This window comes from Berghia stephanieae, unplaced genomic scaffold (assembly GCF_034508935.2).
Source record: "Berghia stephanieae isolate SIO BIC M18660-M18661 unplaced genomic scaffold, UCSD_Bste_1.3 scaffold557, whole genome shotgun sequence".
Taxonomy (NCBI): Eukaryota; Metazoa; Mollusca; class Gastropoda; order Nudibranchia; family Aeolidiidae; genus Berghia; species Berghia stephanieae.
This window is the reverse complement of record NW_027627033.1, coordinates 10,457-17,290: the sequence shown is the minus strand read 5'-3', so window position 1 is coordinate 17,290 and position 6,834 is coordinate 10,457. Positions and strand designations below refer to the sequence as shown.

The window sequence follows — 6,834 nt, the reverse complement described above, 5'->3', positions numbered from 1 at the left end:
TGTCGGCGCTCTGAATCGGAAAAAAAAGAAAGAAATCAATGCTAAAGTATTCTCACACTGCGGACTTTTTATTTCTGCAGTCCCCGCTCTGAAACAAAAAAAAAAAGATAAAATGGGAAAGTATTCTCCCACTGCGGACTTTTTATATCTGCAGTCCGCGCTCTGAATCGAAAAAAAAGGGAAAATGCGAAAGTATTTTCCCACTGCGGAGTTTAAATTTCTGCAGTCCGCGCTCTGAAACGAAAAAAAAAAAAGATAAAATGCGAAAGTATTCTCCCACTGCGGACTTTATATTTCTGCAGTCCGCGCTCTGAATCGAAAAAAAAAAGATAAAATGCGAAAGTATTCTCCCACTGCGGACTTTTTATATTTTCAGTCCGCGCTCTGAATCGAAAAAAAAAAAAGAAAAAAATGGGAAATTATTCTCCCACTGCGGACTTTTTATATCTGCAGTCCGCGCTCTGAATCGATAAAAAAAGAAAAATTGCGAAAGTATTCTCCCACTGCGGACTTTTTATTTATGCAGTCCCCGGTCTGAATCGAAAAAAAAAGAAAAATTGCGAAAGTATTCTCCCACTGCGGACTTTTTATTTCTGCAGTAACCGCTCTGAAACGAAAAAAAAAAGATAAAATGCCAAAGTATTCTCCAACTGCAGACTTTATATTTCTGCAGTCCGCGCTCTGAATCAAAAAAAAAAAAAGAAAAATGCGAAAGTATTCTCCCACTGCGGACTTTTTATTTCTGCAGTCCCCGGTCTGAAACGAAAAAAAATATGAAATGCGGAAGTATTATCCCACTGCGGACTTTTTATATCTGCAGTCCGCGCTCTGAATCGAAAAAAAAAAAGAAAAAATGCGAAAGTATACTCCCACTGCGGACTTAATATTTCTGCAGTCCGCGTTCTGAATCGAATTTAAAAAAAAAGAAAAAATGCGAAAGATTCTCCCACTGCGGACTTTTTATATCTGCAGTCCCCACTCTGAATCAAAAAAAAAAATGCGAAAGTATTCTCCCACTGCGGACTTTTTATTTCTGCAGTCCGCGCTCTCAATCGAAAAAAAAAGAAAAAATGCGAAAGTATTCTCCAACTGCCGACTTTTTATTCTGCAGTCCGCGCTCTGAATCGAAAAAAAAAAACAAAAAATGAGAAAGTATTCTCCCACTGCGGACTTTATATTTCTGCAGTCCGCGCTCTGAATCGAAAAAAAAAAAAGATAAAATGCGAAAGTATTCTCCCACTGCGGACTTTTTATATTTTCAGTCCGCGCTCTGAATCGAAAAAAAAAAAGAAAAAATGGGAAATTATTCTCCCACTGCGGACTTTTTATATCTGCAGTCCGCGCTCTGAATCGAAAAAAAAAGAAAAATTGCGAAAGTATTCTCCACTGCGGACTTTTTATATTGCAGTCCCGTCTGAATCGAAAAAAAAAGAAAAATTGCGAAAGTATTCTCCCACTGCGGACTTTAAATTTCTGCAGTCCGCGCTCTGAAACGAAAAAAAAAGATAAAATGCGAAAATATTCTCCCACTGCGGACTTTATATTTCTGCAGTCCGCGCTCTGAATCGAAAAAAAAAAGAAGAAATGCGAAAATATTCTCCCACTGCCGACTTTATATATCTGCAGTCTGCACTCTGAATCGAAAAAAAAAAGAAAAAAATGCGAAGGTATTCTCCTACTGCGGACTTTTTATTTCTGCAGTCCGCACTTTGATTCGAAAAAAAAGAAAAAATGCGAAAGTATTCCCTCACTGCGGACTTTTATTTCTGCAGTAACGCTCTGAAAAAAAAAAAAGAAAAATGCAAAGTATTCTCCCACTGCGGACTTTTATATCTGCAGTCCGCGCTCTGAATTGAAAAAAAAGGAAAAATGCGAAAGTATTCTCCCACTGCGGACTTTTTATTTCTGCAGTCTGTGTCTGAAACGAAAAAAAAAGATAAATGCAAAGTATTCTCCAACTGCAGACTTTATATTTCTGCAGTCCGCGCTCTGAATCAAAAAAAAAAAGAAAAATGCGAAAGTATTCTCCCACTGCGGACTTTTATTTCTGCATCCCCGGTCTGAAACGAAAAAAAAAAAATGAAATGCGGAAGTATTATCCCACTGCGGACTTTTTATATCTGCAGTCCGCGCTCTGAATCGAAAAAAAAAAGAAAAAATGCGAAAGTATACTCCCACTGCGGACTTAATATTCTGCAGTCCGCGTTCTGAATCGAATTAAAAAAAAAGAAAAAAAATGCAAAGATTCTCCCACTGCGGACTTTTATATCGCAGTCCCCACTCTGAATCAAAAAAAAAAAAATGCGAAAGTATTCTCCCACTGCGGACTTTTTATTTCTGCAGTCCGCGCTCTCAATCGAAAAAAAAAAGAAAAAATGCGAAAGTATTCTCCAACTGCCGACTTTTTATTCTGCAGTCCGCGCTCTGAATCGAAAAAAAAAAACAAAAAATGAGAAAGTATTCTCCCACTCCGGACTTTATATTTCTGCAGTCCGCGCTCTGAAACAAAAAAAAAAAACAGATAAAATGCGAAAGAATTCTCCCACTGCGGACTTTTTATATTTGCACTCCGCGTCTGAATCGAAAAAAAAGAAAAAATGCGAAACTATTCTCCCACTGCGGACTTTTATATCTGCAGTCCGCGCTCTGGATCGAAAAAAAAAAAAAGAAAAAATGCGAAAGTATTCTCCCACTGCCGACTTTAAATTTCTGCAGTCCGCGCTCTGAATCGAAAAAAAAAGATAAAATGCAAAAGTATTCTCCCACTGCAGACTTTTATATCTGCAGTCCGCGCTCTGAATCGAAAAAAAATGAAAAATGCGAAAGTATTCTCCCACTGCGGACTTTTTATTCTGCAGTCCGCGCTGTGAATCGAAAAAAAATGCGAAATATTCTCCACTGCGACTTTATATTTCTGCATCCGCGCTCTGAATCAAAAAAAAAAAGATAAAATGCGAAAGTATTATCCTAACGGACTTTTATATTATGCTGTCGGCGCTCTGAATCGAAAAGAAAAAAAAAAGAAAACAATGCGAAAGTATTTCCCACTGCCGACTTTTATTTCTGCAGTCCAAGCTCTGAATCGAAAAAAAATAAAAAATGCGAATGTATTCTCCAACTGCCGATTTTTTATTCTGCAGTCCGCGCTCTGAGTCGAAAAAAAAAATGAGAAAGTATTCTCCCATTCCGGACTTTATATTTCTGCAGTCCGCGCTCTGAAACAAAACAAAAAAAGAAAAATGCGAAAGTATTCTCCCACTGCAGACTTTTTATGTATGCTGTCGGCGCTCTGAATCGAAAAAAAAAAAATAAAAGAAACAATGCGAAAGTACTCTCACACTGCGGACTTTTTATTTCTGCAGTCCGCGCTCTGAATCGAAAAAAAAAAAAAAAAAATGCGAAAGTATTCTCTCACTGCGGACTTTTTATTTCTGCAGTCCCCGCTCTGAAACAAAAAAAAAAAGATAAAATGCGAAAGTATTCTCCCACTGCGGACTTTTTATATTTTCAGTCCGCGCTCTGAATCGAAAAAAAAAAAAGAAAAAATGGGAAATTATTCTCCCACTGCGGACTTTTTATATCTGCAGTCCGCGCTCTGAATCGAAAAAAAAAGAAAAATTGCGAAAGTATTCTCCCACTGCGGACTTTTTATTTATGCAGTCCCCGGTCTGAATCGAAAAAAAAGAAAAAATGCGAAAGTATTCCCCCACTGCGGACTTTTTATTTCTGCAGTAACCGCTCTGAAACGAAAAAAAAAAGATAAAATGCCAAAGTATTCTCCAACTGCAGACTTTATATTTCTGCAGTCCGCGCTCTGAATCAAAAAAAAAAAAAGAAAAATGCGAAAGTATTCTCCCACTGCGGACTTTTTATTTCTGCAGTCCCCGGTCTGAAACGAAAAAAAAATGAAATGCGGAAGTATTATCCCACTGCGGACTTTTTATATCTGCAGTCCGCGCTCTGAATCGAAAAAAAAAAAAGAAAAAATGCGAAAGTATACTCCCACTGCGGACTTAATATTTCTGCAGTCCGCGTTCTGAATCGAATTAATAAAAAAAGAAAAAATGCGAAAGATTCTCCCACTGTGGACTTTTTATATCTGCAGTCCCCACTCTGAATCAAAAAAAAAAAATGCGAAAGTATTCTCCCACTGCGGACTTTTTATTTCTGCAGTCCGCGCTCTCAATCGAAAAAAAAAGAAAAAATGCGAAAGTATTCTCCAACTGCCGACTTTTTATTCTGCAGTCCGCGCTCTGAATCGAAAAAAAAAACAAAAAATGAGAAAGTATTCTCCCACTCCGGACTTTATATTTCTGCAGTCCGCGCTCTGAAACCAAAAAAAAACCAGATAAAATGCGAAAGAATTCTCCCACTGCGGACTTTTTATATTTGCACTCCGCGCTCTGAATCGAAAAAAAAAAGAAAAAATGCGAAACTATTCTCCCTCTGCGGACTTTTTATTTCTGCAGTCTGTGCTCTGAAACGAAAATAAAAAAGATAAAATGCCAAAGTATTCTCCCACTGCGGACTTTATATTTCTGCAGCCCGCGCTCTGAATGAAAAAAAAAAAAAAGAAAAATGCGAAAGTATTCTCCCACTGCGGACTTTTTATTTCTGCAGTCCCCGGTCTGAAACGAAAAAAAAAGATAAAATGCCAAAGTATTCTCCCACTGCGGACTTTTTATATCTGCAGTCCCCGCTCTGAATCGAAAAAAAAAGAAAAATTGCGAAAGTATTCTCCCACTGCGGACTTTAAATTTCTGCAGTCCGCGCTCTGAAACGAAAAAAAAAAAGATAAAATGCGAAAGTATTCTCCCACTGCGGACTTTATATTTCTGCAGTCCGCGCTCTGAATCGAAAAATAAAAAGAAGAAATGCGAAAGTATTCTCCCACTGCAGACTTTTTTTTTATGCTGTCGGCGCTCTGAATCGGAAAAAAAAGAAAGAAATCAATGCGAAAGTATTCTCACACTGCCGACTTTTTATATCTGCAGTCCGCGCTCTGAATCGAAAAAAAAAGAAAAAAATGCGAAGGTATTCTCCTACTGCGGACTTTTTTTTTCTCCAGTCCACGCTCTGAATCAAAAAAAAAAAGAAAAAATGCGAAAGTATTCTCCTACTGTGGACTTTTTATTTCTGCAGTCCGCGCTCTGAATCAGAAAAAAAAGAAAGAAATCAATGCGAAGGTATTCTCACACTGCGGAATTTTTATTTCTGCAGTCCCCGCTCTGAAACAAAAAAAAAAGATAAAATGCGAAAGTATTCTCCCACTGCGGACTTTTTATATCTGCAGTCCGCGCTCTGAATCGGAAAAAAAGGGAAAATGCGAAAGTATTCTCCCACTGCGGACTTTTTATATTTTCAGTCCGCGCTCTGAATCGAAAAAAAAAGATAAAATGGGAAATTATTCTCCCACTGCGGACTTTATATTTCTGCAATCCGCGCTCTGAATCGAAAAAAAAATGCAAAAGTATTCTCCCACTGTGGACTTTACATTTCTGCAGCCCGCCCTCTGAATCTAAAAAAAAAAAAAGAAAAAAAGTGCGAAAGTATTCTCCCACTGCGGACTTTATATTTCTGCAGTCCGCGCTGTGAATCGAAAAAAAAAGATAAAATGCGAAAGTTTTCTCCGCGGACTTTATATTTCTGCATTCCCCGCTCTGAATCGAAAAAAAAAAAAGAAAGAATGCGAAAGTATTCCCCCACTGCGGACTTTTTATTTCTGCATTCCCCGCTCTGAATCGAAAAAAAAAAAGAAAGAATGCGAAAGTATTCTCCCACTGCGGACTTTTTATTTCTGCAGTCCGCGCTCTCAATCGAAAAAAAAAAGAAAAAATGCGAAAGTATTCTCCAACTGCCGACTTTTTATTCTGCAGTCGCGCGCTCTGAATCGAAAAATAGAACAAAAAATGAGAAAGTATTCTCCCACTCCGGACTTTATATTTCTGCAGTCCGCGCTCTGAAACAAAAAAAAAAGAAAAATGCGAAAGTATTCTCCCACTGCAGACTTCTTATTTATGCTGTCGGCGCTCTGAATCGAAAAAAAAAAAAAAAAGAAAACAATGTGAAAGTACTCTCACACTGCGGACTTTTTATTTCTGCAGTCCGCGCTCTGAATCGAAAAAAAAATTCGAAAGTACTCTCACAATGCGGACTTTTTATTTCTGCAGTCCGCGCTCTGAATCGAAAAAAAAAAAAAAAGAAAAAATCCGAAACTATTCTCCCACTGCGGACTTTTTATTTCTGCAGTCCCCGCTCTGAAAAAAAAAAAGATAAAATGCGAAAGTATTCTCCCACTGCGGACTTATTATATCTGCAGTCCGCGCTCTGAATCGAAAAAAAAGGAAAAATGCGAAAGTATTCTCCCACTGCGGACTTTAAATTTCTGCAGTCCGTGCTCTGAAACGAAAAAAAAAAGATAAAATGCGAAAGTATTCTCCCACTGCGGACTTTTTATATTTTCAGTCCGCGCTCTGAATCGAAAAAAAAGATAAAATGCGAAAGTATTCTCCCACTGCTGATTTTTTATTTCTGCAGTCCCCGGTCTGAAACGATAAAAAAAGATAAAATGCGGAATTATTCTCCCACTGCGGACTTTTTATATCTGCAGTCCGCGCTCTGAATCGAAAAAAAAAAGACAAATGCGAAAGTATTCTATCACTGTGGACTTTAAATTTCTGCAGTCCGCGCTCTGAATCGAAAAAAAAAATTTAGAATGCGAAAGTATTCTCCCACTGCAGACTTTTTATATCTGCAGTCCGCGCTCTGAATCGAAAAAAAAAAAAGAAAAAATGCGAAAATATTCTCCCACTGCGGACTTTATATTTCTGCAGT

The 6,834-nt window shown here is 37.9% G+C and overlaps 1 long non-coding RNA gene across 2 annotated transcripts; it reads left to right on the top strand.

Moving 5' to 3' along the window:
• The first annotated feature begins 1,414 nt into the window (after positions 1–1,414).
• Positions 1,415–5,637, top strand: LOC144962035 (uncharacterized). 2 transcript variants are annotated; one of them, XR_013643354.1, is made up of 2 exons: positions 1,415–1,667; positions 5,035–5,637. It is a non-coding gene; the product is annotated as an uncharacterized LOC144962035 (long non-coding RNA). The 2 variants fall into 2 exon arrangements; XR_013643355.1 differs by lacking the exon at positions 1,415–1,667 and adding an exon at positions 3,092–4,960.
• The last annotated feature ends 1,197 nt before the right edge of the window (positions 5,638–6,834 follow it).